We start from the raw sequence: 16,444 nt of genomic DNA on the forward strand, positions 1-16,444 counted from the left end.
CAAGCAGGCGCGGCGTGTGTGTGTGTGTTTCAGGGTCGTGGGGAGGTAGTGTAGCGGTTAGCGGGCTGCACTACGAACCCGGCGCCCCGAGTTTGATTCCCGCTTACGGCCAACACGTGTGTCGATTATCTGGACGGTCCTGGGCCTCACCTAGGTCGACTCAGCCTCAAGTAAGTACCTGGTGCGGAGTGTAAATATCGCCACTGGGGAGACAAAGGCGGCCGGGCGTGGTGCTGGCCACCCATCCCTTCGGTGCACCGTGCCAGCCTTCTTAGGTGCTACTCGCTAACAGCACTTGTCCCAAAAGTATGCTTCGGCTATACGGGGTATCTTTGTCTTGTTTTTAGGGTACGCGTGGACACAAATAGTGGGTGCAATGGTGGCACGGTGGTTTGCGCACTGCGCCAGGAGACAAAATATCCTGAGCTTAATTCCGGGCCACGGCAAATATCAATGGCGAGTGATATTTGACCCTCCATTCATCAATCTGCACTGAGCATCGTATGGCCAAACAATCCCCACGACCAGCACGGTGTGAAGAAATTAATATTACGCTGTTAAATGAAGTGTGAAAAACATTGCAAATGAGGATTACGATAAGCAAGCGGAGATTATGGAAATGTATTCAAACTTAATGTCAATTCCCTCCTCGACAACTGAAGGGGAAAATAAGATTGAGGTGGCTTCGAGGTCAGAGCTCCGAGCAGACACAGCTGAGATCCTGGGTTCAAATCCAGGCAGCCGCCTGCGATTAAACCGGGGTTTTCAGTGGAGTGCGTTAAAGGTCTCAGCATGCTCATCGATGATTACACACACGCAAAAACCCATCACGTTAAATTTGCTTGTGCACTCAATTTGGTTAACGTCCGATTCCGATAACTAAAATGCAATTTTCATCGTCATGTGACGAACATTACTTTTGTAATGACGACCGACACATGTGCTTGCTTAACTAAGAGCCCATATTCTTAGGTTTTTATCGGTAAAGGCACGTAGGTAAAAAAATAAAATTTAAATTAATAAAAGTAAAAATAAAATAAAAAAAAATCACGACGTTTCGGAGGCAACACAAGCTTCCGTCTTGTGTTGCCTCCGAAACGTCGTGATTTTTTTATTTTATTTTACATTTATAAATTTTAACTAAGAATATGAATCCTTGCAGTCACGAAAGCTTCAAATCTAGAATTAACTAAGAGCCTTTATTGCGGACACGACCACTATTCTTCAGGCCCAAACGTCGTCTTCTCTCCAATCGTCCCTTCCCCTTGGTGCTGCCCCCCTTTCTCGAAGGTTCGCTCACCCCATTTCCCTCAGCCAATCCTCCTCGTCCTCCTTCTCTCTCACGGTTGTCAACCACTATACCCCGACAGTCCACCCTGGTTTCCTGCATTTTACGTTTGAATTTCTCCTCCAATCAGTTCAATTTCTGTGGCCCTAACCAACTTCAAATCTAGATCTAACCAATCCTCTTTGAGGCCTCCCTCCACCAATCGGAAGATTTTGGCGCGTTCACCGTGTCAGGTAAGCGGTCTCTTGTTTTCGATCTTTACACTTTCATATGCGGAATGTGTATGGAAGTGTCGCCCTCTGCTGCGTTCACCGGATGCCACTTGAAGGCACCTCAGAGGTAGCTCTGTGACGTCCACTTCCATTGGCTGTTCTCTACCACGACAGGCTGCACTGCTCTGCAAGAGGTGTGAACGGACGAGCGCCTCTTGGCTGTGACTCTCCAACATTTTGAATGAAATTCGGAATAAAATTACCAGACCATGTCAACCGAGTGCCACCAATGCCACCTCCCATAAAATTCCCCAGCCGCTCGCCGCCCTCGTGCAAACCATAAGATCACCCGGGGCGGGGGGGGTCTCTGCTGAGAGGCACTGACCCTTCGCTTCATATCTGTCGCCTTCAATCGAGATCACCCGTGCAGCTGGCTGCCCCGACGCGGCACACAAAACACAATTCCAACTTCCACCCCAGCGTCGATCACGAGAGAGTCGGGGGGGGGGGATGGTTATCGAGGGCGACAGCGCTGCCAGCGAGACAGGACGGCTGCGATGGCGAGCTCGCTCCGCGTCCGATTCTGTGCGCTGCTGTACTCGGCGGAGAGACGGATACATTTGCTGTGACCTTCAGGCAAAGGTGGTGTCACAGTGCCGGGGCCAGCGAATGATGCAGATGCAGATGATGATGATGACGTGGATGCTGCATTGCATGTACAATGTATGTTTCATCAAAAGACCACTGCGATATGTATTTATCGATTCTGAGCACTGTTCAGTATTGTTTACAATGTTCAACTTATAAGTGTACACAATCGTCCAGGGCAGGCATTTCAAATTAAGAAGTAGGAGACGTGCATTCCCGAATATGTTTCAATGCTTTGTCAATCCACTGGTGGATGAAGGCCTCCCCATTGAGTTTCAGTCATGGGGGTCGTTTGACCATGTTTCAATGTTCTTCCCGACAGACCTGTTCTTCACCTGAGGACGGCTGCTTGCTTTGTGGCCGAAACGTCGTGAGAATGACTTTATTATGTTTTATTATTATTTTATTATTTCCATTCTACGTGACTTTACCGAAAGAACGAAGAAGATGACTCCCTGCAGTCACGAAAGCTTTAAATAGAAATTCATGCTTCAATGCTTCACCACGGCTGGTCAGCGCGAGTTGGTGAAGGCGATTGAAGGCCAGGTCGCATACGGTGCCACAGTGGCGACTGTGTTGATTACCTCGCCTGGTATACAGGAGGTCGTGGATTCGATACCAACCCTTATGCTTATTTATTTGGAGTTTACATGTCTCTCTCTCTCTCTCTCTCCCCGTGGTCGCGTGGATTTTTCACCAGGTCCTCCGGGTTTTCCTTTCACATTTAGAAACATGCATTTCGAATATTTGGCTGCTATGAATTTCCACGGGAAAAGCCACTTGTGGCCAGGTCACTCCTTAAAAAGAGTTATATTTGATTTGAAGCTTTTATATATAAGGCCTCGACACAGAGGCGTTGTTTCTCTGTGTCTCTGTGTGTCTCTCTATGTGTGTCTCTGTGTGTGTCTCTCTCTACTTGTGTGTCTCTCTATGTGTCTCCGTGTCTGTGTTTTGTCTCTCTCTCGAATGTATCAATCTTTGGAAGAACGTAATCAACCAGCTAAAGTGTTAACTGTTGTGTTAGCCGACTCTCTGTGTTGTATTGCATTACATTTCTAAGTTTACTAGGTTTGTTTTCTCATTCATTCATACCTGAGGACGATTGCTCGTGTTGCAATCGAAACGTTGCATTCTATTATAGAATGTATATTCTTACTACGTGACTTTACCGAAAGAACCAAAGAGTAAGAGCTATATTGCTAAGTCGGCCTTACCTGATCAAATACAAAATAGTTTAGTTTAAATACGATCAATCGCCAATGACGCCAGCTGCGACTGGGACTCAAACTCGGGTCAGCGGGTACACAGCGCGAATTCGCTAACCCCTATGCCACCACTCCACCCGAGAAAAATAAACTCGACTAATTTGAATCAAAACTGGCCCGGTTTTGCTCAATATACACCGAGTAAGCCCCATCACGGGCGAACGGCCACAGGGGCTTCAGGGTCGACACGAGTGCACAGAACACATTGCCTGGGACAGTTTGTATGGGACGCCAATTCCAGTCAGATCTGCAGGTACAAGCCTGCAGGTCACGTGAAGCGTTAGCACCCAGGTGTATTGTACATTGTAAATGTGTGTGCATGGCTTAATCTTCCAGCACGGTTTACGCCACAGTACCTCGCACTTCTTGTTCTAGTCCAATGCATATTGAACTTATTTTGCATCGTACGTAGCCAACTGTGCTAATCAGAGGTGTCGGGGAAGGACAACAAACTCAACACAAAAAAACAGTTCTAAAGAAATTAGTTTTCAATCTCGATGTTTAGGTGCATTGCTCCAGTGGCTGCCTAATATCGGGAGGAAGAGCAGAAGTGCATCTGAAGCGTGCGATGCGGTGACCGTCTTTGTTCAATGGCGAGCCAATAGCAGCTACTGCGAGGGTGATGGTCTGTGCTCTTGGACGATTGCGTCTCGTCCCACCCCCTTGCTGAAGACTTAGCCCCCCTTCTAAATTCTTATCGTTCTGCCCCCCCTCCCCCTGCCATGCTGAGTTATTGTGTGCCCACCACCCATGTTCGACAAGGTCACGATGCGGGGTTGACTTGCACCGCTGTAGGTTACTTCTGGAAACGTGTTTCACATCCGTTTAAAGGCAAAAGCCTGCTGATTCTAGATTTGAAGCTTTCGTGACTGCAAGGATTCATACTCTTTGGTTTTTTCGGTAAAGTCACGTAGGTAAAAGATAAAATAAAACAAAATAAATGAAAACAACTCAATTCAATCACGACGTTTCGGAAGCAACACAAGCATCCGTCATCAGGTATGACCGCCCCAGCAAAAAAACACTGCAGCGTATGATTTAATTTCGTTTTCATTTATTTTGTTTTATTTGATCTTTTACCTACGTGACTTTACCGAAAACACCAAAGAGTAAAAAAGCCTGCTGCTTAGAGAAAGCATTGTGCCCGGCGAAACGGAGCCGGCCGCAGCCTTGTCGCCGTGAGCATGACGGACGTGAGTTTTTGTTGCGCGGAATCTAATCCTTCCTAGTCCTGCCGCTGAAGTAAATAAACCGGCCTTCATGCCACCCCACCCACAGTCGCCTTAATCCCAGCCACGCTCCAGACAATCTGACTTGACGACCGCGGGGCCTCTTTCATCTCTCATGCGCGGGAGGCTGTCACCGCGAATTCTGGGGCCCTGTGCGTTCAATGTCCCCGCTGCAAAATACAGAGACGGGGGCAGAGTGTGGGGGGCGGGGGTGGTGGCTCTGTGACTCAATGAGCTAATGCCCATGTCAGGGTGTGGAGCCAGCATCTCCGAGACGCTGGCATCAAGCCCCCAGGTTGCTGCCCAGCTATAAAGGACTTCTCTTACGAAGCGGTAGAGGTAAAGCTGCAGCCCTAGCAATGGCTTGCTCGAGCTACTGATGGAAGCTCTGGAGAGCCCCCCTCTATCGATAATATAGGCCTACTCTTCCATGCTAAAGTGTCAGAGTACCCACAATATTGACTTACTCTGGCGTACCGTTATACCGCTACATGAACAGAGGTAAGGGGGATTTAAATAGAACTTTGTTTCAATTGCCAATCCTATGACTGAGCTTTTGGCGCACGTTTGTAATGACGCCGAGACACCTTCTTGCTTTACTCAGAGCCTTTGTTTTAAACACCAACACTATTCTTTAGGCCCGGACTTTGGTTCTTAATGCACGAACTTCGTCTTCTCTCTAAGCGTCCTTTCTCCTTGTGCTGTCCCCCTTTATATCCCTCGAACCCCCTTTCTGGAAGGTTCGCCCACCCCATTTCCCTCAGCCAATCCCCGTCCTCCTCCAACGGTTGTCAACCATTCGCTCCGCCTTTTACGTTTGAATTTATCCTCCAATCAGTTTAATTATCTGGCATTAACCAATCCTCTTTGAGGCCTCCCTGCACCAATCGGAGGCCTTGACACACTTCCTGACTGTCCAGGTAAGTGGTCTGTTGTTTTTGGTCTTTACACCTTGAATAAACTGGAGAGAAAACACATGCACACGAGGGTACAGAAAACAAAACTCCATACGCATAGATCCAAGAATGCATGGTCTGTACTGTTACCTCAAATCCACCTTGTAACCCAAGCTTATAACACGTGGTATTTTTTTTATTGAGGATTTCCTCGGTAAGCGAAATAACACTAATGATAACATCTGGTCAGACATCTGTCCAGTTTGGAAGAGTAGGCCAAATAACCCATCGAGGGGCTCTCCAGAACTCCCTCGAGGGGACCACCCTTCTGCCAGAAATAATGGTGAGCAAGCAGCTTCAAAGGCTGCAAGCTTTGCCACTTTAGATCAACTTTGGCAAAGCATGTAATTATGTGAACTTAGGTGCTGGATGGGATTCCGTGTCACTGACACACTGCGGCCTTCTGGCAGGCAGGCCCTTCCCACGCCTTGACTTAAACTCCTCCTTCACAGCTCAATAATTCATCCTTTCATCGGTGACTTCTTGGAATGCATGGGCGGAGGAGAAATGTGGCAAATGAGGCTTCATAATCATAGCTCCACGCCAGTTAAAGCTGTCTGCATCTGAGAACATACAATGGATTTGACTATATTATTATTTAAACTATATTTTTACCAGGTAAGGCCCACTGAGCTATATAGCTGTTTTTCAAAAACCACCTGGCCATCACAAATGATAGCCAAATGAAGTGGCTTAAATTTATAGCAGGCAGATACTCTGAAACACGTGTTTCTAAATGTGGAGGGAAGACCCGGAGGAAAATCCACACGACCACGGGGTGAGAGACATGCAAACTCCAAATATACATGCATCAGGGACCGGATAAAACCCACACAACCTCTTGTACATTTAAAAATGTATTAGTAAAGATGATGCTCTAACGTAATTCCTTTAGTCTAGCAATACGGTCGCAGAAGAAGAAGGAGGAGAAAGAAAACCCCCATCACGAATGGAAGTTTAGGGAAGGAAAGAGCGAGAAGGATAATACAATGGCCGCGCAAGGGGAAAAGGGTTAAGAAGCAACATCCTCCCACGCATCCCACTCAAAATGCCAAACAAATCCAGAGGGCGTGCGGGGCGCGCGCAGCCTAACGGCAAACCGGCGACAACACGGCTCGCTCGACGGTGGAGGGGAGGGGGGGCACATGACCGCAATTTTAACCGTTTATTCAAACCCGAGTAGAATTCCCCCCCCCCCCCAACCTGGGCTAACATAGGTCTCGGCAAGGTAAGGTAATTTACCATTTTTACCAGGTAAATGGGTAAAGGGTAAAGGTGCCGACCATGCCAAGGGGTAAGGTAAAGGGTAGGGTAAAGGTAGCGCGGAAAAATTACCCGGTAGGATAAAGGTAGCGTGAAGTATTACCCGGTAAATACCCTATTTACCGCTCGCTAATAGCTCCATGGTGCAGTCCGTGGCCTCCATTTGACATTGGGATCATTGATGTCGGACCAGATGGAGATGGACCACGTTCTTGAGGATGCCAGCAATGGCATTTCCGGGGTCGCTGCGAACAGCAATCGAAAGAGGCAGCGGCATGCGTTTTTGTGGGGGAACACGCACGATTGGATGGAGGGTGATCCCCGTGTGCAGCAAGGAAAGCGGCAGTGCAGTTTAAGACCTTGGTCCACACATTGACGCAGGGATACGAGGGCCCATCGACCCGCACCGTCATTCGCAGGATTGTCGAGCTTCACGCCATCATGCTGCCCATCGTCGGGGCGTTCTTCTCCAACCTGGATGTCGCCATCTCGCTCACCATCGACGGGTGGTCGAACCGCAACCTGAAGGGATTTTGGATGGTCACGGTGCACTGGATCGACACCAAATCTGATGTGTCCAAATCCATGCTGCTTACGATCCTCGATGTGCAGTCCGGATGGGGTGTCGGCAAGCGAGTTGGCACCACTCTGTTTGATCACCTCCAAAGCCCCGGGCACAATGTCTCGACCAAGCTGCTCGCTGTCTCCAGCGACAATGGCACTGATGCGATCAGCGCAGCCAAGACAGTTGTTCGCCCTGGTCAACGCGGACACCGGATATGAGAAGTTGTGGGCTCGCCACCATATTCGCTGCACAGATCATTCGTTCCAGATCGGCATCGTCCAAGTTCTCAAACAGATAAATTCGACCAACGCCGAACTGTGCGAGGTGTTCGTCAATATCAGGCGCAGCAAGGTCGTCCGGCAGTCGTACTGCCGCGAGGCCGAGATCGCCAAGCTCGCCAGCAAGGAGCCGACGCACCAGGACTCGCCGACCAGGTGGAATTTGACGTGTGACATGGGTGACGATGCCAGCAAGAAGCGTATCCCATTGGACATTATCATGGCGCGCTTCCAGGATGTGATCGGCGTCGGTGCTTTCTCTGAATTGCAGTGGGCAAGCACCGAGGGCGTGACAACATTCCTGCGAATACCGCGCCAGGTCATGACCTCGTTGTCGGCGTACCGCAAGTCGACATTGGATCTCGTGCCGGTGACGATGGAGCACCTGATCCTTCATTGCGATTGCGGTGAAGCTGCTCTTAGAGCGATCGATGAGTCCTTGACCATGGCGGAGATGAAAGCCAAGCTAGTGCGGTACCGCGACTTCCTGGTTCAGGAACCCGCCATTGTGGCATGCTACTTGAATCCACAGCTTCCGAAAACGACAGACCAAGACGAGCTGGCTACACTGAAGGCCACGATCCGCTCTGTCCTGCAGCATCGCTACTCGGACGTGCTCGTGAACCCGCCGACGGCAGTCGCTGCCCATATGGAGAAGGGGTCGCTGTTCAGCACCCTGTTCAGCAATGTCGGCAGCTCCATCGACGACGGCGATGCAGTCGATCGTTTCCTGAGCATGGGCATCACGACCGCCAGCTCCTTCATTGACGTAATGCAGTGGGGTGGTCTCCCAGCAAAGAGCTGCTCCCCGCCCACTACAAGATGGCCTGCGACTTCTTGGGAGCGCCGGCGACGTCAACTCCCTGCGAACGCGCAAACAGCGGAGCCAGGCGGGAATTCACGTGCGTTCACCAGTCACTGTCGTCGACGCTCTTCATCCAGTCCATGTGCTTGCGCTCGTGGATTGCGGCCGGCTGCCTGAAGGTCCCGTCTAACTGGGCCGGAGCGGCGCAGGATCTTATTGCCTGTCGTTCGTCCGAGGACGACGGCAATGATGAACTTGATCAAGTTGTTGATGAGATCGTCATCGACCAAGACGACTGGGACGAGGAGTTTATGGAGGACGGTGTCGCCGACAGCGTCAACGCCCGATTCCAGAGTATTATATACGAATAAAGCGCTCTACCTATATCATTTACCTGTTATAAACCTTTTTCATGTGTAGTATCCCGGTGAATACCCTGTTATCGGGTAATTTGTATGGAGTAAGGGTAAAAGGTAGGCTCGTAGATTTTTTACTTTTACCTTTTACCTTACCAGCGGGCAATCATTAGAGACGCCACGCCCTCGGCGCGCGCTCATTGGTGACTAATTCATTCTCGATGGCACTTTGAAGAGAAATGGCCAAGCCTCCCATCCGCACGTTAAACATGCAAACTAAGTCTCGGTGCTTTGTTTTGCAGCAATTACCGCGCCACTCTGGGAGACTGTTAAGAGACTATTATTGGCGAAGACATCACTTTTCTTCAGCTCCGGATTTAATGTGTGCATTTGTCACGGCATTCATAAAGGAATGTGTTCAGGGTAGTTATTTCGGTAACAACAACAACAACAAATGTTTTGGGTGCAGCCCTGAAATTACCTGCGCACCACACTGCTGCCAGAAGGGCCAACACTTGAGGGACCTCTAGAGAGCCCCTCGAGAAAGTAGCTTGGCCTACTCTTCCTCGCTGGCTCGACATCTTGTAAGAGGTGGGATTACCCACCTTTTACCCCACCACACGCCACCTGCAGATCGACTGTTGGTGTACCTAGTTATACTGCTGGGGTTAAGCAACATTAAAATATAGTGTGGTGTTGATTTTTAAAAAAATGTGTGTTCATAGTGCCTTTATTTTGCAATCTTTTCGAGAAATAATGACGTTCAATGTGATAATGGTGTTAATTGATGGAAGTTATTTTTCTTTATTTACTCGGTAAAAGCCGCATCACATTTCAGGATATTTTCTTGAAACAGGATCAGGCTCGGGATGTTTGTATGTTGAACTTCTTTCGCACCGTACGTAGCCAACCGCGGGGGAAGGACAGCAAACTAAACACAAAAAGCACTTCGACAGAAATTCGTTTCAATTTAAATGTAAAAGTGCATAGCTCCAGTGGCTTCCTAATATCGGGAAGGAAGAGTGAACCAGACGGCCGCAGAAGCGTATCTGAAAGCGCGCCCATCTTTAGTTCGATGGTCAGCCAGAAGGCACTGCGAGGATGACCGGAGTTTGTGCGAATATTTCCATTTGTGCCTGGGAACCCCCCCCCCCCCACAAATGAGCAAAGTAAACTCCACACAGATGATCAGCATCCTCCTTGCTGTACTGCGCCTGGCGCAGTGACCTTCCTTCTTCGACACAGATGCATTATTATCTGGTGACTATACCTCAAACTCACAGGATCGTGGCTAATTGTCACTATTCTATTGCGAATATCGCCAATACTGTTCCCATGAACACTCGTTGATTCCTCCACCAATGTTGGGGAATCAGTCTCTTCCGGACGCTGGCTACAATTAAGCGTGGCTGGCGACGTATGGTGTGAAAGAAGTTCAACATATAATCGTACCAGACACTGGCTGTTCCACCTCATACACACTGTACTTGTGTTCAACCACCACACTGTAGCTCGCAATATTTATTTTCAACTTATTCGCGCGTACTCCTCGACCTTGGTGTTCCCACCCATTTGTCTCTTTTACGAAGTCCTTACGATTACTTTGCTCATTTCAAGAAACGTATGAACTCCGTAGCTGTTCCTACTTCAGTGCCGGTGTGTGTGTGTTGCTTGCTGGCTTACTGACATTTGGGAGCCTGTTGGGCCTGCGCTGAGCAACCGTCATTAAACAAAAAAAGAATCCACGTTTTGAAAAAAAAGTGTCTTACAATTTTCACTTCAAAATTCTCTGCCATTCGTTTCTTGAAAGAGCGTCTGGGAAGAAAAAACGGCGAATGTGCCAGCTTAGGATGACAGAGAGGTAATGAGTTGCCGCACGCTTCTCCCCAGATGCCTCATTTCAAAGCCCCAGTGCGACGTGTCTCTACAAGTTCGCAGACCTTCCACTGCGATGATTTGGCCTGATGGCTGTGAACCCTGTGGCCCATGTCTGTCTCGGCAGCATTTGACATGACCTTATCTTGAGTTTTCGCTCCAAGATTTAAAAAAGATCCAATTCTGTTAATATGTTTGCACGCAGAAAAACCACGCATATCAGAGTTCCCATGGATAATCATTGCGCCTCGGGCATGAGCTGTCTTTTATTATCATCACTGTGTTAATAATATAAAAGACGAGTTGTTGCTCATTAAAATCGTGCATGGTAAATCTAACAACACCACTTGTTCAAAGTGTTTTTGTGGTGGTTTACGGTGAGTGAAAAACTAGAGCGTTACTTGCAGTTAATAAATAAGTAAAAAAATCATCTTCATCATCATCATGCTGCATCAAGCATTGGCCAGTGCCCATCAATGTTTGTGTACTGGACCGGTGGTTTGGTATAACCACTCATGAACCATAGAAAGCAGGGCATGTACTCTTTGATTTTTCGGTAAAGTCACGTAGGTAAAAAATGTAATAAAATAAATGACAACGAAAGTACACACTTAAGCGGTTGTGCTTTCGCTACGTTGTCCCCACCTGAAGAAGGACGCTTGTGTTGCACCCGAAACGTCGTGATTTAATTTAGTTGTTTTCATTTATTTTATTAGATTTTTTACCTACGTGACTTTACCGAAAAAAACAAAGAGTATTAATCCTTGTAATCACGAAAGCTTCAAATCTAGCAGGGCATGTGTGTACCAAGGACAGCGATTGACGGCAGACTGGAATCTAAATGATTCAATCAAGAGGTGACAGAGGGCAGGTTTAAGTACTTTTGGGAAGATGAACTTGATACTGATAAGTAATGCAGCAATGTGTCCGGAACTGATTTTTGTGTTTCGTTCGTTGTTCCCCCCCCCGCACCTCCGATTCGCGCGATTGGCTACGTACGGTGCGAAAGAAGTTTAACAAAAATACATGCGGTCTGGGACTGTTTTTTATGTTGTTTAGTTTCCTTGGCCAAACTTGAGAATGTATGTACTTATGCAATTTGAGCTTTGATATTTTATGTTGATTTATTCATGTGTAGTGATTTGCTTGAATTTCCTATACTTTGGACTCCTGGCGTTTTTGTTGTTGTATTGTTTGTAGACGATGATTTGGGGTGGGATTCCACATATCCAACGATGGGAACAAGTCTCTTCGTACGTAGGACGCTGTTGACTTTCCACAAATTGGTACTCGTTGTATCGACCATAAAGAGATGATGAGCAGTCGTGATATCAATTTGGAGTCTTTTGATTGCAACATGATTGCTAGTGATGTTCGCGATAATGATTTCAAATGTGATTGACGTACCATAATGCCACCGTTATGGTACTGCTCATCGGTTAAGTCAGACATTCAGATCTCGAAACTGTTCGACAACTTTTATGACCTGAAAACATCTGTTACCATCAAGCACTACAATGCAGTTTTTGTGCCCAGAAACAAATGGCGGATAAATGAAAAGACTTTGAACCACATCATTGTATTTTCACCTCCACTAAATTACATTTTAACATTTCATATTCCTTAATATACAATATTAAATCATAAATATTTCACCTATGAAGGTTTCGCCTGGCGTTGCAGGTTTTGATTTCGTGAAATGTCACGCAGGTCCTGTAAAATATTCATGAAATTATTATGCAAATGTTGAAATATTGCATGAACGAGGTGGGATAATAAGTAGTAATTAGCAGCAATGCATTGCATTACTTTTCCTAATTTATATCAATAATGGTGTAATACTGCTGCTCTAATTGAATTAAAATTGGAATCTAAATGTGCTGTAAATATGGGGGAATATTAACTAAATATGTATTTAATTAACGTACACAGAATAATTCGTCCCATACGCTCATGCATTGCCACACAAATATACCGCGAGTCCATAATAGTATCATCCTTTATCATTTTACGGTAATTAGAGAGCCGTTTGAACTGTGGTTGATACGTTGGCTTGAGTCATTTTAAACAGCACAAAACGATCACACCTGAGATGCTGGCAAACACCTGACTCTCTCAAATCTCAATGCGATATGTGTTGCCAATCCGAGGTGGTCAGGAGGAGGTTTAGAGGGATTAGACTACATTAATCCGATCCAATCTTCACACTCCTAAGGGATGCGTGTGTAGTTGTATTAACCTAGCCCAAGCAGTTGTCTATGATTATATAATAACAGATGACAGACACCTTCACGGGCACCCGTATATATTATACACAGACACACAAATATATAATGTGTACAAAGATCCCACATTTTGTCAAATATTTACACTCTGTCGTGTTGCCCAGCGGTGCAGTGATTCACACACTGCACTACCAAGCCAGCAACCTCAGTTTTATTCCCGGCCACGTCTAATATCGGTAGTGAGTGATCGGTGAACCAGTCCTGAAGATGCGCACCCCCCCCCCCCCCATCCCACCCAACTCTACACCAACCTGCACTGACGAGTGTGGTGAAGTACGGTCAAACATCCCCCATTACCGACACAGAGTTTGAGAGGCCTTCGGCACTGGATAGACAAAGGACTCTCAATCTTCATTGCATTTCTATTCTCTCGCAGTACGCGTAAGCACTGCGAGTGTGAACGTAATCATCGTTGGAAATGGAAACGCGTGGGTGGTGTCATCACCAATTCACCCGTCGCCTATCTCCGTGTTTCCTTGAGACGGAACTCAAGTGCGTGTGCCCGAGCTGCTAAGTGCTACGTTTCTAGAATTCCAGTTGACTCGAGCTCCAAGAACAAACTCCACGGGCCGAACGCGCTTGGGCGGGCTGGTCGGAATCACCGATGTCAGAATTCAGGGCGAGCGGTACTGCATCACGGGGAAGAATTAAATCGTCGTTTAATTGACGATTTTATATCGCACCTTTAATTTAGCTCCCAACGTGGTCTTCGCTCACAAGCATTCCATGGAAATTCATGAAAATTCCCATTTTTTATCGACTCAATTTATTCTTCAACTCGAGTTCAATCCAACTCAAGTAAACCCCGAGTCAACTCGGATTGGCTGTCCATGGACACTAGGCAGATGCTTCCCGAGTACGAATGTTCAAAAACTACAGGAGACTGCACAGACCTAGCGAAGGCCCATGCCAAATTCATTTTCCAATTGTCACCGGTGTTGTACACAGCCAGGAATTGAACCTGTGTGCTAGAATACTAGTGCGGTCCATCACCACCCTCCATACACTTTAAGTACATACACACACAAATACATACTATAAATATGGATTAATCTGTGACATTTGCAGACTTAAATTACATTTCTGAGTGTCAATTCTAGATTTGAAGCTTTCGTGACTGCAAGGATTCATATTATTTGGTTTTTTCGGTAAAGTCACGTAGGTAATTAAAAAAAATCACGACGTTTCGGCGCAACACAAGCGTCCTTCTTCAGGTGGGGACAACTTAGCGGAAGCACACCCGCTTTAATTTTGTTTTACCTACGTGACTTTACCGAAAAAACCAAAGTATTCCTGAGTGTCGTTATATTCTCGGTATGAAACATTCTCCAGCACAACGTAGCACGCACTATCGTCTCAGAAGCAAGATTCACCGTTCTCTTGACAAAACAAAAACAAAATAAACACCTTGACCTCATCTTCTTGGTTCTTTCGGTAAAGTCACGTAGAAGGGAAATAATAAAATAATAAAAATAAAACATAATAAAATACAATGCTCACGACGTTTCGGCCACAACGCAAGCAGCCGCCCTCAGGTGAAGAACAGGTCTGTCGAAAAGACAGCGTCTGAATGAACAGGTCTGTCTTTCCGACAGACCTGTTCTTCACCTGAGGACGGCTGCTTGCGTTGTGGCCGAAACGTCGTGAGAATTTAATTATGTTTTATTTGTATTATTTTATTATTTCCCTTCTACGTGACTTCACCGAAGGAACCAAGAAGATGAATCCCTGCAGTCACGAAAGCTTTCAATCATTATTTGTATTCACCATATGACCCACGCACGTCGCAGGATCCTGACATTGGCTCACGCCAAACGGTCTTGCGCGGTTCGGCCCCAGCACTCGCGTTGGACATTGCCAGGGTGTGGGGGGGGAGGGGACGAGATTGTGCTCAGACTCTGAGATGCAACCGTGGTGGCAGCAATTTCGACTTTGTGAAACTTTCAGAGCAACCCAGCTGAGCCAAAACTAAAAATCGAACCGGTAAAAGTCGGTGCCCTTGTAGGAAACCAAAACATTTTTCTCAACACTTTGCTCCTTGGGAAACGCATTCTTATATTATAGAATGCGGCTACCTGTTTGTTGTTGTTGTTGTTGTCGGAATAACCGGAACGTACTAGACGAACAAGAGTTAAAATATACTCTTAGTTTTTTCGGTAAAGTCACGTAGGTAAAAAATGAAATTGTAATTAATAAAAATAAAGTAATAAAAAATAGCATTTTATATTATATTTTATTTTTATTAATTTTAATTTCATTTTTTACCGGTAAAGTCACGTAGGTAAAAAATGAAATTAAAATGAATAAAAAGAAAATATAATATAAAATATTATTGATTATTATTTTATTTTTTATTAATTTTAATTTCATTTTTACCTACGTCACTTTACCGATAAAACTAAGAGAATGAATCCTTGCAGTCACGAAAGCTTCAAATCAAGAGTTCAAATGCCTGTCGTGGGGAGGGGGGGCAAACTCAAGCCATCATCCGTTAGCGGATAATACAACCAACACCACTTTGTGAGAATCCACCAATGGCTGTCCGAGGCTTGTTCCTGTCATTTGAATGTGGAATGTTCAGCACTGGCTCAGGACACCAATTGAAATGAGCGCTGCCCAATGCTCATTTGAGTATGGAAACATACTTTGGCACATTGATCTTTAATATATATCTTGTACACCGCCCTTTACTTACATATGTCCACCGATAAATGAGTAGATACCATTTCGATTTAAAGCTTTTGTGACTGCAGGAATTCTTCTTCTTGGGTCTTTCGGTAAAGTCACGTAGAAGGGAAATAATAAAATAATAAAAATAAAACATAATAAAATCATTCTCACGACGTTTCGGCCACAACGTTTCGGCCACAACGCAAGCAGACGGCTGCTTGCGTTGTGGCCGAAACGTCGTGAGAATTATTTTATTATGTTTTATTTTTATTATTTCATTATTTCCTTTCTACGTGACTTTACCGAAAGAACCAAGGAGGTGAGTAGATACCAGCTTTGCATTTGTGATTAATCCCTGACCTCTATAAAAAAAAAATATAAGCACCTCCATACAAAAATGAATGTATTTTATATGCATGCTTAACAAGCAAATAAGCTTAATTTGGAAGATAATAACAATGAAGATGGTGCTGTTCTGATTATATTCTCGGTGAGCAATCTTCGAATTCACTAAAGGGTATCGCTTTCTTACAATGTCCCAATGCAGTGCAGGTTGTCGGGGGACAGGTCCAGGAATCATTCAGTATTACTCGCCACTGCTGTTAGCCATGGTCTGGAACTGAACTCAGGCAGCCAGGTTCGTAGTGTCGTGCATTTGCTACTGTGCCACATCAATTTAGGAAAAGATTGCACTAATGATTTAAAAATATATATATTTGAATTATGCTGAATGCCATATATGTGAATGT

The sequence above is a fragment of the Lampetra fluviatilis genome, chromosome 19, assembly GCF_964198595.1.
Source record: "Lampetra fluviatilis chromosome 19, kcLamFluv1.1, whole genome shotgun sequence".
In the NCBI taxonomy this organism is placed as follows: Eukaryota; Metazoa; Chordata; class Hyperoartia; order Petromyzontiformes; family Petromyzontidae; genus Lampetra; species Lampetra fluviatilis.